This window comes from Stomoxys calcitrans, chromosome 2 (assembly GCF_963082655.1).
Source record: "Stomoxys calcitrans chromosome 2, idStoCalc2.1, whole genome shotgun sequence".
In the NCBI taxonomy this organism is placed as follows: domain Eukaryota; kingdom Metazoa; phylum Arthropoda; class Insecta; order Diptera; family Muscidae; genus Stomoxys; species Stomoxys calcitrans.
In genome coordinates, this window is record NC_081553.1 from 149738759 (window position 1) to 149753122 (window position 14364).

Genomic DNA, 14364 nt, shown 5'->3' on the forward strand with positions numbered 1-14364 from the left:
ATGGTAATCTATTCGGGGTTTCAAAATTGTGTTTCCGAGTCCTTCAAAGTTTGCATTTCATTGCTGATACATTCAATAATTCATTGTCAAATATCACAAATTATTCTTTGGGACTAACAAGCAAAATATTTTATTTAAAGATAATTTTTAAATAATTATTTTTTACAGATAAAATCTAAATTAAAATAAGAAAACTCGAAATGTTATCGAAATCTATTGAAATCTTTCTTTTGGAAAAAATAATTTCAAAAGGGCTAAGGCCTGAGGAGCATATGCCTTTAGGTAAGATTTCATAGAAATTGCCTCCGGTGCATGGAGTGGGTAAATTTCCGATCTTGCTCTCGCCTCACATCACTACGGGAGTACAGTCATACTGATTATGTTGCAAGGTGCTGTGCGAACATAGCCAGTAGTGGGTCACAAGCGTTGTCGTCTTCGCCTTCTGCGTCCTCGTTGTTGTTGTTGTAGCAGTTTATCTTTCGTCTGCTTGATTCTGTTGAGTGTCAAGACCCAGGAACTCTGCGACTAAGATGGGGTGCGTCCACAGGGATCTGGGTCTGAGTCGAGTGGGTCTGGACGGGCAGTTAAACAGGTGACGTGTATCGTGTGGTCCCTGGTTACAATCGAAACATACATCTTGCACGTCGGCATTAATCCTAGCTCTGTAGGAATTGAGGCGGCTGTATCTGCAGGAACGTAATTGAGCCAGAACCACTCTGGTTTGCCGGGGGAGGTCGATTTCTTCAGGTGCAATGAAAGGCGGTCGTTATCCAAGGACTAGATTCACCCGGTAGCCAATAACCGCATCTGCTACTGTGTCTGCATGAATGTTGTTTAGACCTGCTTGATATTCCGCTTGATCTAGAGGTTCTCTCTTATAGCGCTGAACCTCACGCTCTAGATCATGTAGATCTACCTAAAGGCTTCTGGGCGGTGGATATCTATCCACAAGATGATGATTTGGATGGTTTCTGCGATAACAGTCCAAAAGGTATTGCTTAGACAGCATGTAATTATGTCTTCGCACTGGTAGGATGTTTGTCTCCTAATGGAGGTGGTCCACATGAGAACTGAGGAGACAGCCCGTCGCAGTTCGGAGGGCGGCATTCTGACAGATCTGAATATTATTCCACTGCGTGTCACAAAGTTGCCGAGACCACACTGGCGCTGCATAACTTACCACAGACTGTCCAATTGCTTTGTACGTGGTAAACAAGGTTTCTTTGTCTGCACCCCAAGTGACTTGAGGATCTTGTTTCTAGTTTTTACTTTATCGCAGATTGCTGTGGCATGTGGGGAGAATGTGTAAGAGCTGTCAAATGTGGCGCCATGTATTTTGGGACACTTGATGGTCGGAATCATTTCTCCATCGACCATCACAGTGAGCTCAGTATTCACCTCACGCGTATTTGTAGTGAACAATGTGGCTGAAGATTTGGTGGCAGATATCTTCAGATTTCTTGCAGTGAAAAATGAGGCAAGTTCGTTGAGGTAGATGTTCAACCTATCGGAGATGTCATCAATGGTGCGGTGCGGTGCTTCGACTTCTTATTCCTAAATTCCACAAATGACTAGCGACCATACAGATAATTCGGGACCCATCGTTTCAGGCCTGGCGGAGGGACGTGTTGGCGATGTCCTCAAATTATGTAGCATGGCTGACCGTGTCGAATGCCTTCGATAGGTCCAGTGCCACGAGGACCGTCCTATCACATGGCCGGTGCTGATTGAAACCACGGCAAATGTGTGCGGTGATAGCATGCAAAGCTGTTGTTGTGCTGTGCAGTCTTCGAAATCCATATTGAAGGTCGGCGACGAGAGGAGTAATGCCTTAAGCGTCTGCGTCTGCGTCCTATTCGTCGGACTATGCGACTCCCCCGACCTCTACCATACGGCAATATACGCAACAGCAGCATCCCAGCCCCAATATTGCCAGGTCAGTGCCGGGAAGCGTATCAATTTTGTCAACTGAACTGCAACGGTCTCCGTGGTAAGATCGATGAGATTGTGGATTTTATGAGTAGGAAGAACATGCCGAGATAGAGCTATACAACGTGTACATACCGCCGGTTGGTAGCTGCGTCCCAATTAATTGTCAAGCTTACAACCCTGACGTAAGTGGGTTACTATCTGGCCATAATCGTCTGGGTCTAGGGGACTTTAATGCGCATCACATTTCATAGCATTCTCGCATAGGTAACGACCGGCGTGGCATGGCTTTGGCAGAGCTGATTGAAGGCTCCACGTTTTGCATGGTGAATGAGGATGCCCCCACTAGGATTACGAGGATATCTAGCAGCTCGCCAGACATTTTCATTGCATGTCTGATATCCTGAGTGACGTATCCTGATAAGCCGTCATCTCTTTGGAGTCAGACCACCTTCCCATAATTCCCACCGTCGACCGATCACCCGACTTCATAACCTCTGAGCGCCGGACGTTTATCAATCAAAAGAAGGCCAATTGGGCTGGCTTCAGGGAGTATACCAATAGCTGCTTCAGTGAACTACCACCCACCTCGGATGTGCTAGTTGCCGAGAGGAAATTCTGAGACATCATTAACGCAGCAGCCACTCGCTTTATACCCGCCGCTCAAATATCCCTAGTGCGGCCCAATTTCCCAGCGCAGGCAGTGGTACTCGCAGACGAGCGTGATGGAATTCGTTGTGCGGACCCCACCAATCCCAGAATCAGCGAGCTGGATCTGAAAATAAACAGGGTAGTCAACGAACATAGTTCCTCGGGTTCCCCAAGGCGGGGTGATATCACAGGCGGGGTGATATCTCCGGCATCGTTTAACTTCTACCTATCCTCCATTCCACTCCCTCCAGACGGCATAGAGATCGTATCATATGCGGACGATTAAACGGCATCAGGGCCCACACCCATTGTTGACATCTGCGATAGTTTGAAGGTCTACTTCAACGATCTTGCTTCATGTTTCGCTGCAAGAAATCTGAAGATATCTGCCACCAAATCTTCAGCCACATTGTTCACTCAAATACCACATTGTTCACTCACTGAATACCGAGCTGACTGTGATGGTCGATGGAGACATGATTCCGACCATCAAGTGTCCCAAAATACTTGGCGTCACATTTGACAGCTCGTACACATTTTCCCCACATGCTACAGTATTTGCGATGAAGTCGAAAGTAAAAACAAGGTTCTCAAATCACTTGCTGGAAGCACTTATGGTGCAGACGAAGAAACCTTTTTGACCACGTACAAAGCCTAGCTAGACCCACTCGACTCAGACCCAGATCCTTGTAGACGCACCCCATTTTAGTCGCAGTGTTCCTGAGTCTTGACACTCAACAGAATCAAGCAGACGAAAGATAGAACACAACATAGAATAACAACAGGTTCTGAGAACATGTTGTCTTGGCATAGGCGGAGCGATGAGGACCACACCTACTAGGGCGCTGGAGACTATTCTAGATATCCGACCCATAGACATACAGACTAAGTGGGAGACAGCCACTGCGGCTATGAGACACAAGGCAACGGGAGAATGGATTGAGGATAGGAGCAACTCATACCATCGCGGTATAATCGAGGCGACTATAGGAAACCTGGAAGGAATGGAAGTGTTTTCCGATCGAATATCTGAGATGACACTTGAAGTCAAGTGCGAGGCACTGGTGCCAGCGTCACAGTCTTGGATTGACGGCACCCTAGTATTGCCATCGGGAAGATCATGTTACACGGATGGATCAAAGCTGGTGCTGCTCATCACACGTCATGGCATTTCACTACAAATACGCGTGAGGTGAATACTGAGCTGATTGTGATGGTCGATGGAGAAATGATTGCGACCATCAAGTGTCCCAAATACTTGGCGTCACATTTGACAGCTCTAACACATTCTCCTCACATGCCACAGCAATCTGCGATAAAGTCAAAAGTACAAACAAGGTCCTCAAGTCACTTGCTGCCAGCACTTGGGGTGCAGACAAAGAAACCTTGTTGACCACGTACAAAGCAATTGGCCGGTCTGTGGTAAGTTATGCAGCGCCAGTGTGTTCTCTTCAACTTTGTGACACGCAGTGGAATAATATTCAGATCTGTCAGAATGCCGCCCTCCTACCAGTGCGAAGACATAACTACATGCTGTCCAAGCAATACCTTTTGGGCTGTTATCGCAGAAACCATCCAAATCATCATCTTGTGGATAGATATCCACCGCCCAGAAGCCTTAAGGTAGATCTACACGATCTAGAGCGTGAGGTTCAGCGCTACAAGAGAGAACCTCTAGATCAAGCGGCATATCAAGCAGGTCTAAACAACTTTCATGCAGACACGGTAGCAGATGCGGTAATTGGCTACCGGGTGAATGTAGTCCTTGGAGAACGACCGTCACCCATTGCACCCGAAGAAATCGACCTCCCCCGGCAAACCAGAGTAGTTCTGGCTCAATTACGTTCCGGCAGATGCAGCCGCCTCAATTCCCACAGAGCTAGGATTGATGCCGACGTGCAAGATGTATGTCCCGATTGTAACCAGGGACCGCACGATACACGTCACCTGTTTAACTGCCCGGCCAGACCCACTCGACTCAGACCCAGATCCCTGTGGACGCACCCCATCTTAGTCGCAGAGTTCCTGGGTCTTGACACTCAACAGAATCAAGCAGACAAAAGATAGAACACAATAAACTGCTACAACAACAACAAAGCTGGAGGAGGCGATTCCTGTAGGTCAGCAAGCTCGTTTCGGTCCAAAGGCAACAGGGTGGCCATTAGTTATTTAAAGGTGCCAATAACTCGCCTTGTCATACCGAGCAACATAGGCACTCAATATTTTGGCAAGAGACGGTGCCACCCGACCTCTGAGACTCCGCTCGATACCGCTGATCGTCCTCGACTGCCGTTGCAGCCAATCCGTATGAAGCCGGATCTGTGGAGCCGCCCGGTAGATGGCATCGTGATATCTCGTAGAAGAATGGGTGTGAGAGCGTAAAACATTCGAAGATTTTTGTAAATAAGATGGTGTTATCACGCTCCTGTAGAGCTAGTGGACTATTCTCGGCTTCAAGCCCCATTTCGAGCCTACGGCTCAACATCTGTGAGCCTTCCCAATACGCTCTTGAATGTGACTCTTTAAATAGGACGGTGAAAATCTTATGGGGAGATCCGTATCATAAGAAAACGTTTCCTATGTTATTGTCCGGTTTTAGCGGCCAACAGATGCCTCTACTTAGGTTGGGACACAACACCAGACATGAACCAACTTAGAGGCAACATGCCTTGAAAACAATTAAGGATTTTGTAAGAAGCACGGAATTCCTAAATTTGATTTTCTTTTCTTGAGGTTACTTTATAGTATTTAGAGCGCACAACAAGCCAAATAATATTGGCTTAGGTGTACGCCCATAGTGGCATGAGGCAAATTAATATCCGCACCGTCTTTTCAACCTAACCATAACATTGATTAAAAACTTGTGGTAAGCTAAGTCTCAACACGGCATAAGCTGTTGATTATTCAGTTTGTTAAAAATTAGAGTGTTTCCGTGTAAATACGAATGAATATCGCATGTATTTAAGGATGAACAAAGCGACTTGTATGGTTAGAGTAGACAAATGTCATTGGCGTATATAAATAATTTCCTAGGAAGTTCCATATTAATAAGATTATGTATATACATACATATAAAACAATAAGGGGCCAAAAATGCTACCTCCTGGAGGTACGCGTTTCACCCATATTTCATTTGACTTTTGTATTGGTTAATCTGAACAAATTTGTGTCTATTTTCTATAAAGGACGTAAAAGCCAGAGTTCATTTCGCCGTTCTCTATTTTCGGAGCTCTACATCAAAATGTCATGGTCAATCATATCAAATTTCTTCGTCGGGTCAAAAAGGTAGCTGCAACGCCGCATTGCTCACCATATTGTAATACACTTATATAGTTGATAACATTGATTGTAGCTTCTTCGGGGCCGTATTCTCTTCGAAACCCATAAGCAAGCTTCTTTGGTCGAAGTGTACTGATAACTGTCGATGAAGGTTTTTTTCGATTGTTTCAATTGTTCGTTGAGTTTTTTTTTTGTCATTTCCTAATCACTTGACCAATTTTTCTCAGCATTGTTTTAAATATTTCACAAGTAGGGAATTTCCTCCTTTGTCTTAATAGACTAACTCCAAGAAGTTAATTTTTTTGTTACGGGTTTGTAACCGCCGAATCCTCAACTGCTGATATTATCCGAGTCAAACGATTGTTTGTATCTATAGAGTAGTCTGTTGCATTTTGCAGCAAATCCAAGTTAGATTCCAAATGTTGCAATTCTTCAAGGCTAAATCTCAATTAACTGAACTTGAACATCTATAGCACAATGTAACAGATTGTTGTCAGATAGGTTATTCTCTATTGAACCAATTGCCAAGGCCTTAAAATGTTCGTGTAGGCATAATCGATACATAAACCACAAAGCGGCCTGGCAACCAAATATTGACAATGTTGGAAATCATTATCCAACGACTTGTAAAACAACACGGGCAAATACATTTTCAACTAAGCCATCAATATTAGGGTCTTCAACAAATATATTTGTGGTTTTACCGAAACGTTCAAGGCAAAAATGCCAAAAAAATTGAGTATTACATTTTGTACCCGGTAAATTATACATTTTGACATTGCTTTTGAACCACGTTTCCTACACTGCAATCTCTGCATATAATATAGAAAATGATGAAATTAGTTCTATTAATTTGCCCCTGAATATTCCATTAAGGAACACGGCAAAGTTCTCACATATCAATGAGTGCTGTCCGATTCAAGTTTATAACTGAGTCCAAACGGCGTGCCGCAGTGCGACACCTCTTTGGAGAGAAGTTTTTACATGGCTGCCATACCAAATGGTACAAATGTCCGCCTATGACGCCGAACGCCTGGGTTCAAATCCCGCCGTGAACATCAGAAATATTTCCAGTAGTGGTGATCCCCTTACTAATGCTGGCTACATTTATGAGGTATCCTGCAATGTTGAAACTTTTCTACCAAATGATGTTGCTATGCGGCACGCCGTTCGGAGTCCGCATAAAAAAAGAGGCTCCTGGTTTTGCATACGTTGCTGCTTCCGATGGTAACTTATCGACATCACCTTTATTCTTCAACAATCGCGGCTAGGACAATTCACTTCTCTTGTCAAAAGCTTTACTACCAACGGAGTTAACTGAACGAAATCCAACACTTTTAAAGACTTCAGCGTATTTGAACAATTTTAAACTTCCAGTAGTAAAATTCTGTAAAATGTTTTTACGAAAATAGTTTAGTTAAAAAGCGATAACAGTAAAGTTAACGAGTTTGGTATTCAGAAATTTTACAAGATATACAAACTGCTTGGCCTTCCTAATATCATTAAAGTAACGCAGTTAAGATTCATGCAAGTTGGCATGTTGAATGCAGCATTTGTATCAATTCCCCTTTGTGTTCCTTCGTAAATAGAAAATTATTTTGCAAATTATTACGAAATCAGGGTCAATTGTGTGGAAAAAGTTTGTAAAACATACATATAAAAATTATATTTAACTTTTGGCACCATTTATAGCAAGTTTAGAGGCCTATTTTTTATTTAATGAAAACATTGCATAAAGTAAATATCATACCGCAAGTAAGAATTGGCAGTTTCACACATAAACTTTACTTAACATTAATTGCCTATAACAGAATATTTGTTTCACTAACCGAACGTAAAATAGCGTTCCAAGCACCTCGATCTTCTGCGCTCATTCTAAAAAAAATCCGCAATTACTTCGTATTGGGCAACCCAATACGAAGAATCTTTCTCTCAAACACTCCAAGCACTGCCTCATCTGTTTCACAAGTACCCATGCTTCAGAACCATATAACAGCACGGGTAGTATCATTGTCTTGTATAGTGTAATCTTCGTCTATCGAGAGGTGGCCTTGTTTCTAAATTGTTTACTTAGTCCAAAGTAGCATCTTTTTGCCAGTATTATTCTTCACTTAATCTCAAAACTGGTGTCATTCGTTTCGGTTATGGCGGTGCCGAGGTAGATGTAGTTACTGACTGTCTCAAAGTTGTGTTTCCCAACTTTCTCCAATTTCTTTATCTACTCGGTTGTGCAAGGCTTTTTGGAAGTTGAAACCATCCGTTTCGTCTTATTTCCATTTACTGCCAGACCCATTTTCACTGACTCTCTTTCGATTCTTTCAAAGGCTGCATTTATCATGGCTGTAACCAGCCTATGACGTCGATGTCGTCGGCATAGGCGAGTAGCATGTGTTCTCTTGTGATTAGTGTGCCATATCTATTCACATCTGCATCTCGTATAATCTTCTCCAACAGGATATTAAAGAGATCCCACGATAGACTGTCTCCTTGTCTGAAACTTCGTATGGTATTAAATGTTTCGGAGAGATTCTTTCCTATTCTTACTGAGGAACACGTATCAGCAAGTGTCATCCTCCAGAGTTTTATTAATTTTGCAGGGATACCAAAATCAGACATGGCTTGAAATACCTTTGAACGTGAAGGAGAATTGAAGATGGCTTTGTAGTCAACAAAGAGATGGTAGGTGTTGATTTGACCTTCTCGGGTCTTTTACAGGATTTGGCGCAGTGTGAATATCTGGTCCAGGATGGATTTAACAGTCCTAAAGCCGCATTGATAGGGCCCAATTATCTCATTGACTTTAGGTTTTATTCTTTCACACAGTACGCTCGAGAGTATCTTGTATGCGATGGGGAGGAGACTTATTCCTTTGTACTTGTCACATTGTCTTGTCTTCTTTCTTGTGTACGGGTCATAGTATGCTGATGTTCCAATAATTGGGTATGCGTTCTTAAGCAGATAAGCTGATGCATACGCAGCGGGTAACCCGTTGGCTCCTTCTGCCTTGTTTCTCTTTAGTCTGGTCACTGCTACTTGGACCTCATTCTAACTAGGAGCTAAAAATTCTATTGGTTCTGCGGGATTGGTTCTGCGATATCTTCCTCGCTGCCAACATCGGACACTAGCAATTGGGTAAAATGTTCTTTCCATATCCTTAGCATGCTATCTGTGTCAGCTACCAGATTACCTTCTTTGTCTCTGCAGGAGAATGTGCCTGCACCAAAGCCATCGGTTTGATGTTTAATTCTTTGGTAGAATTTCCGGACTTCATTCTGACTCCTGTACATCTCAATTCGCTCACACTCATGTCTTTCCATTTCCTTTTTCTTTCTGCGGATTAGACGTTTCTCCTCTCTCCTTTTCTCCCGATACCTCTTCTTCATCTGGCGCTTTGCTTCTGATTGCAGGGTTGCTTTATATGCCGCATTCTTGGTTTCAGTAGCATCTCGACACTCTTGGTCGTACCATGGGTTTCTTGGAGGAGGCTTCGTGTAGCCAAGTACGGATTTTGCGGCATTTTCCATGGAGTGGTTAATAGTTTGCCACTGCGCCATTATATCATCGGAACAAGGAGTGCTTTCATCAAGCAGTTGGGTCAGTCGAGTGGAGTATGCCGCTGCTATTTGTTGTGTTTGCAGCTTTTCAATGTCCAGTTTCCGTGCAGTGTCAGATCGTACTTTGCTCGCCATGTTCAAACGGGTGCGAACCTTTGCTGCAACAAGGTAATGATCCGAATCTATATTCGCTCCACTGATCGATCATACATCTAACACGCTGGATGAATGCCTTCCATCTATCACAACGTGATCAATTTCGTTCCTCGTGTTTTGATTAGGTGACAGCCATGTGGCTTTGTGGATATTTTTATATTGAAATCTGGTGCTACTAACTACTATGTTTTTGCCGCGGCGAAATCAATCTGCCTCAACCCATTACTAGATGTCATCTCGTGGAGGCTAAACTTTCCGACTGTTGGACCAAAAATGTCTTCCTTCCTTATCTTCGCATTGAAATCTCCCAGAACGATATAATGGGCGGGCCAGCGGTCATATTCTTTCTCTAGGCGTTCGTAAAAAATATCCTTGGTCTGCTCGTCGTGGCATCCACTGGAGTAAAGCTGGAGACAAGGTATTTCAGTCTCCGACTAACCACAAATCCACAGCCAAATCCATGCCTCGTGTTATGGAAGCTATAGTATAGTTCGTCCCCGTTTGGTGTTGTAGTGACGTCATTCCCAGTCCATTGCACTTCCTGTAAAGCAGTAATATCTGCCTTGTACTTCTCTACTACATCCGCCAGCGCGTATACTGCACCTTCTCTATTTATTACTTTTGCCTATTACTCTATGTGCTTTTCGTTTTCTTTTTAGGTAAATAGAATTGCCAAAGAGCAAAAATATATAACGATTTCTGTTAACTAGAATTTAGAGAATAATTGTCGACACAATTATCTAAACGATTTTAGTTAGAAGTCACAGAAATGCGTTACAGGACTCTGGTAATCTGGTTTCTTCCTTCTCCTTAAGCTTCGGTTTAATTTTGATAAAATATGTTTTGCCTTCTTGGAGTTAAATTAAATTTGATTACTTTTTTCAAGTTTTTTGCCTGTTATGGCGAAGATCATGAAATATTACAATTTTTGTTTATTTCTCTTTCGAGACGAGCTCAATGATCGGAGATTGCAAATGGAAAGCCAAATATAGCAACACACACCAACCACTATGGGACGCGTTTCGTCTTTGGTTAAAACACTTTTTAACCATATTAGGTGTGATGACTTCAATGTTGCTATCTTTGGCTTTCCTTTTCCATTTACAATCTCCGATCATTCGAAAGTCTCGAAAGAGAAACAAACATAAATTTGATTACTTTTGATTGGCTAGCATTATTATTTCTCTTTAGGTAAGGTTGAAAAGAAGGTGCGGATATTAATCCGCCCTATGCTACCATGGACAGTAATCAGCTTCTTGTGCTCTCTAAATACTAAAAAAGGTAACATTGAAAAAGAAAATCTAAGATAAGAATTCCGTGCTACTTACAAAATCCTTAATTGTTTTCCATGCCACGGCCCTAAGTAGTTTAATGTCAGGTGTTGTGTCCCCAAGTAAGTGCCGGTATCTGTTAGACGCGAAATGCCCTACACATGCTATCACTTGCCGCACCGATACACATACACAAGAGAGCACGTAGTCCTTTATGTCCCATTATGATACCTAGAGTTATACTGAACTCCTTACGTCCTCTTACTAACAGCCTCGTCTTCTCACGATCTGTTTCGATGATCCACAGTGTTACATGCGCATTCGTCGCCCACGCCCTTAACTGGGAATGCGTCGACCCGAAAGGCTTCGGGTTAACCAAGTTTATTGACGGCAGTTCTTTGACCTTCACTGCCAAATCGTTTGATTTCTCATGCCCAGTTACTCCGCCATGGCCCGTCACCCAAACGATGCGGATTGTGCCATTCTCAGAGAAGGCGTTAATCTCCTTCTTACATTCCAAGACTGTTCGCGATCTTACCGTTCGGGTTGTTATTGCCCTTATGGCCTGTTTACTGTCCGTAAAGATGAATACACTCGACGTCCTCGTGTGAACATCTCACGCACTCCGCGATCGCCCGGTTCTCTGCCTGCGGGATGGTATTATGGTCAGCCAATGGAAAACAGATCTCACTCTCTGGGTTCTCAATGTAGGACCCTAGGCCCACTATGTCCTTTAGCTTTGATCCATTTGTATAGCATGATCTCCCAGATGGTAATATCAGAGTTCCGTCAATCCAAGAGTGCCTCTGGCAGTAATGTTTCAGTAGTACCTCAAGTGTCACCTCAGGTATCCGATCGGAAAGCTCTTCTAATCCATCCGGGTTTCCTATCGTCGCCTCGATAATACCTCGATGGTAAGAACTGCTCCTATACTCAATCTATTCTTCCATCGCCTTAAATCTCATAGCAGCAGTGGCTGCCTCGCACTTAATCTGTATCTCTATGGGTCGGATATCTAGAATAGTCTCCAGTACCCTAGTTGGCGTGGTTGTCGGGGCGATGACCCATGCCAAGACAATACGTGCTCTGAACCTGTTGTATTATCCTTATGTTTCACTTTTTCTTCATCGCAGTCCACCAAATTACCGAGGCGTAACTAAGTATTGGTCTAATCACGCTCCTGTAGAGCCAGTGGATTATCCTCGGATTCAGGCCCCATTTCGATCTGTGAGTCTTCTCGGAACGCTTATGAATGTGTTTGATCTTGTCACATACCGAATGTATTTTATCTTGTCCGATATCGAAATTGTTCTATTGAGGAAACTTGGTGCTTCAAATTGGCCCACCTTCATCTTCCTCGTGAACAGGCAGATTTCAATCTTCTCTCTGTTAACATTGAGACCCCTAAGTCCAGCCCAGTCGTATGCCATATGCAAGATCCTTTCGGCCTTTCTGAATAGCTGGTTCGGGTTCTTACCCCTTAGAAGTATTACAACATCGTCTGCGTAGCAGACGCTTTCAAATCCCTCCTCAGTCAGTATCCGTAATAGTTCATTTATGATTGTCTCCCATAGAAGTGGCGATAAAACGCCCCCTGTGGCGTGCCCACAATTTATCTATCTGATCCTTAGTATGTTGGTTATCCAGTCTCTAAGGTCCACCCGGTTCCAGTCTAAGGATTGGATCAGTGTGTTGGTCCACACACTGTTAAAAGCCCCCTCGATGTCAATGCATACCGCCAGAGTGTACGTTTTGGATTATTCTATTTAATGCACAACTTCGTGCAGGGCAGTATCCACCGACCTTCCCTTGACCATAATACGTTCCATGGTTTTGAGAAGAAAGTATGTAAGGCTTAGGTCTGTAGGCATTTGGTGCCGGAGTATATGCTCTTTTCTCTTGAAATTTAATTATATTTTCGAGTGAAATATGATTAAATTTTCCAAAACACTAATGCTAAACGGCAGATCCACCACCACCCAAATTTGAACCTATATTGTGTTTGCATTGCGTTCAAATGAATTCAACAAAGTCGGGAACCTTATAGGTCAACCAAAGCATTCCCCTGTTACATGTGGTTGTTGTTGTTGTAGCAGTTTGTTGTGTTTTAACTTTCGTTTGATTGTTTCTGTTGAGTATCCAGATCCAGGAACTTTGCGACTAAGATGGGTTGCGTCTAGAGGGATTTGGGTGTGAGTAGAGTGGGTCTGGTTGGCCAGTTGAACAGGTAACGTGTATCCGTGGTCCCTGGTCACAATCTGCTGGAACGTAATTGAGCCAGAACTACTCCGGTTTGCCGGGGGAGGTCAATTTCTGTAGGTGCAACTTGAGGCAATCGTTCTCTAAGGACCACATTCACCCGGTAGCTATTTACCGCATCTGCTACCGTGTCTGCATGAATGTTGTCTAGATCATGTAGATCTACCTAAAGGCTTCTGGGCGGTGGATACCTATTCACAAGATGATGATTTGGATGGTCTCTGTGATAGCATCCCAAAAGGTATTGCTTCGACATCATGTGGTTATGTCTTTGCACCACCGGCCAATTGCTTTGTACGTGGTCAACTAGGTTTCTTTGTCTGCACCCCAAGTGCTGCCGGCAAGTGACTTGAGGATCTTGTTTCTACTTTTGACTTTATCCCAAATTGCCCTGCCATGTGGGGACAATGTGAAAGAGCTGTCAAATCTGACGCCAAGTATTTTGGGACACTTGATGGTCGGAATCATTTCACTGCACTATATACTACTAAAATACAACACACCCAATATTATCTAGTAAAATTTGTTGATAAAAACCCTGTTGAAAAAACAAAGAGAATATTTTCGAAACTTCAGAAAAAATTTGGAGGGGATGCACACATTTTTAAACATGGCCATGAAAGTCCCAAATAGTCAAAAGCAAAAATAAACATTTTTGAATTGGTACAAGGTGGAATCAGCTGATTGCAAATCTATTGGAATACTTTGAATTCATTGAATGAGTTAAAGGCGTAATATAAGCCAATAGGAGTTGCTCGAAAGTTACGCTGGTTATAATTCATTGCAATGTTATTACCATAAGGGCAATAACAACCAGGACGGTAAGATCACGAAGTCTTGGAATTTAAGAAAGAGATTAACGTCTTCTCTGAAGATGGCACGATCCGCATCGTTTGAGTACCTGGGCATAGCGGAGTATCTGGTAATGAGAAAGCAGTCGATGGACAAGGCTACTATTGAAAGTCAGTCAGTTGAGCTTCTTTACATCTGACGTGTTTCTAATGGATCTCCCTCCAAATACTCTTTGTGCGAAGTGCTTCAAGGCTTTGAACGGGAAGTTCATAGCATGCCACATTTGCAGAGCTAAGCTACACTTCTTTTGTGCCAACGTCGATACTAATATTGGCGAATTATTTGTTAAAAATTCAAATATTGTATTTAATTGCAATGACTGCCTATCAGTTTCTTCTGATTTGGTTGCTCGCATTGCCTCTTTGACCAGTGAAGTGAGAGAGCTAAAAGTCTTAATAAACTCATCTTTATGT

General features: G+C 43.0%; 1 protein-coding gene across 5 annotated transcripts in view; it reads left to right on the forward strand.

The window, feature by feature from the left end:
- LOC106092815 (endothelin-converting enzyme 2) overlaps positions 1 to 14364 on the forward strand; it is a 441390-nt gene that overhangs the window by 15580 nt on the left and 411446 nt on the right. The window lies entirely within an intron of this gene.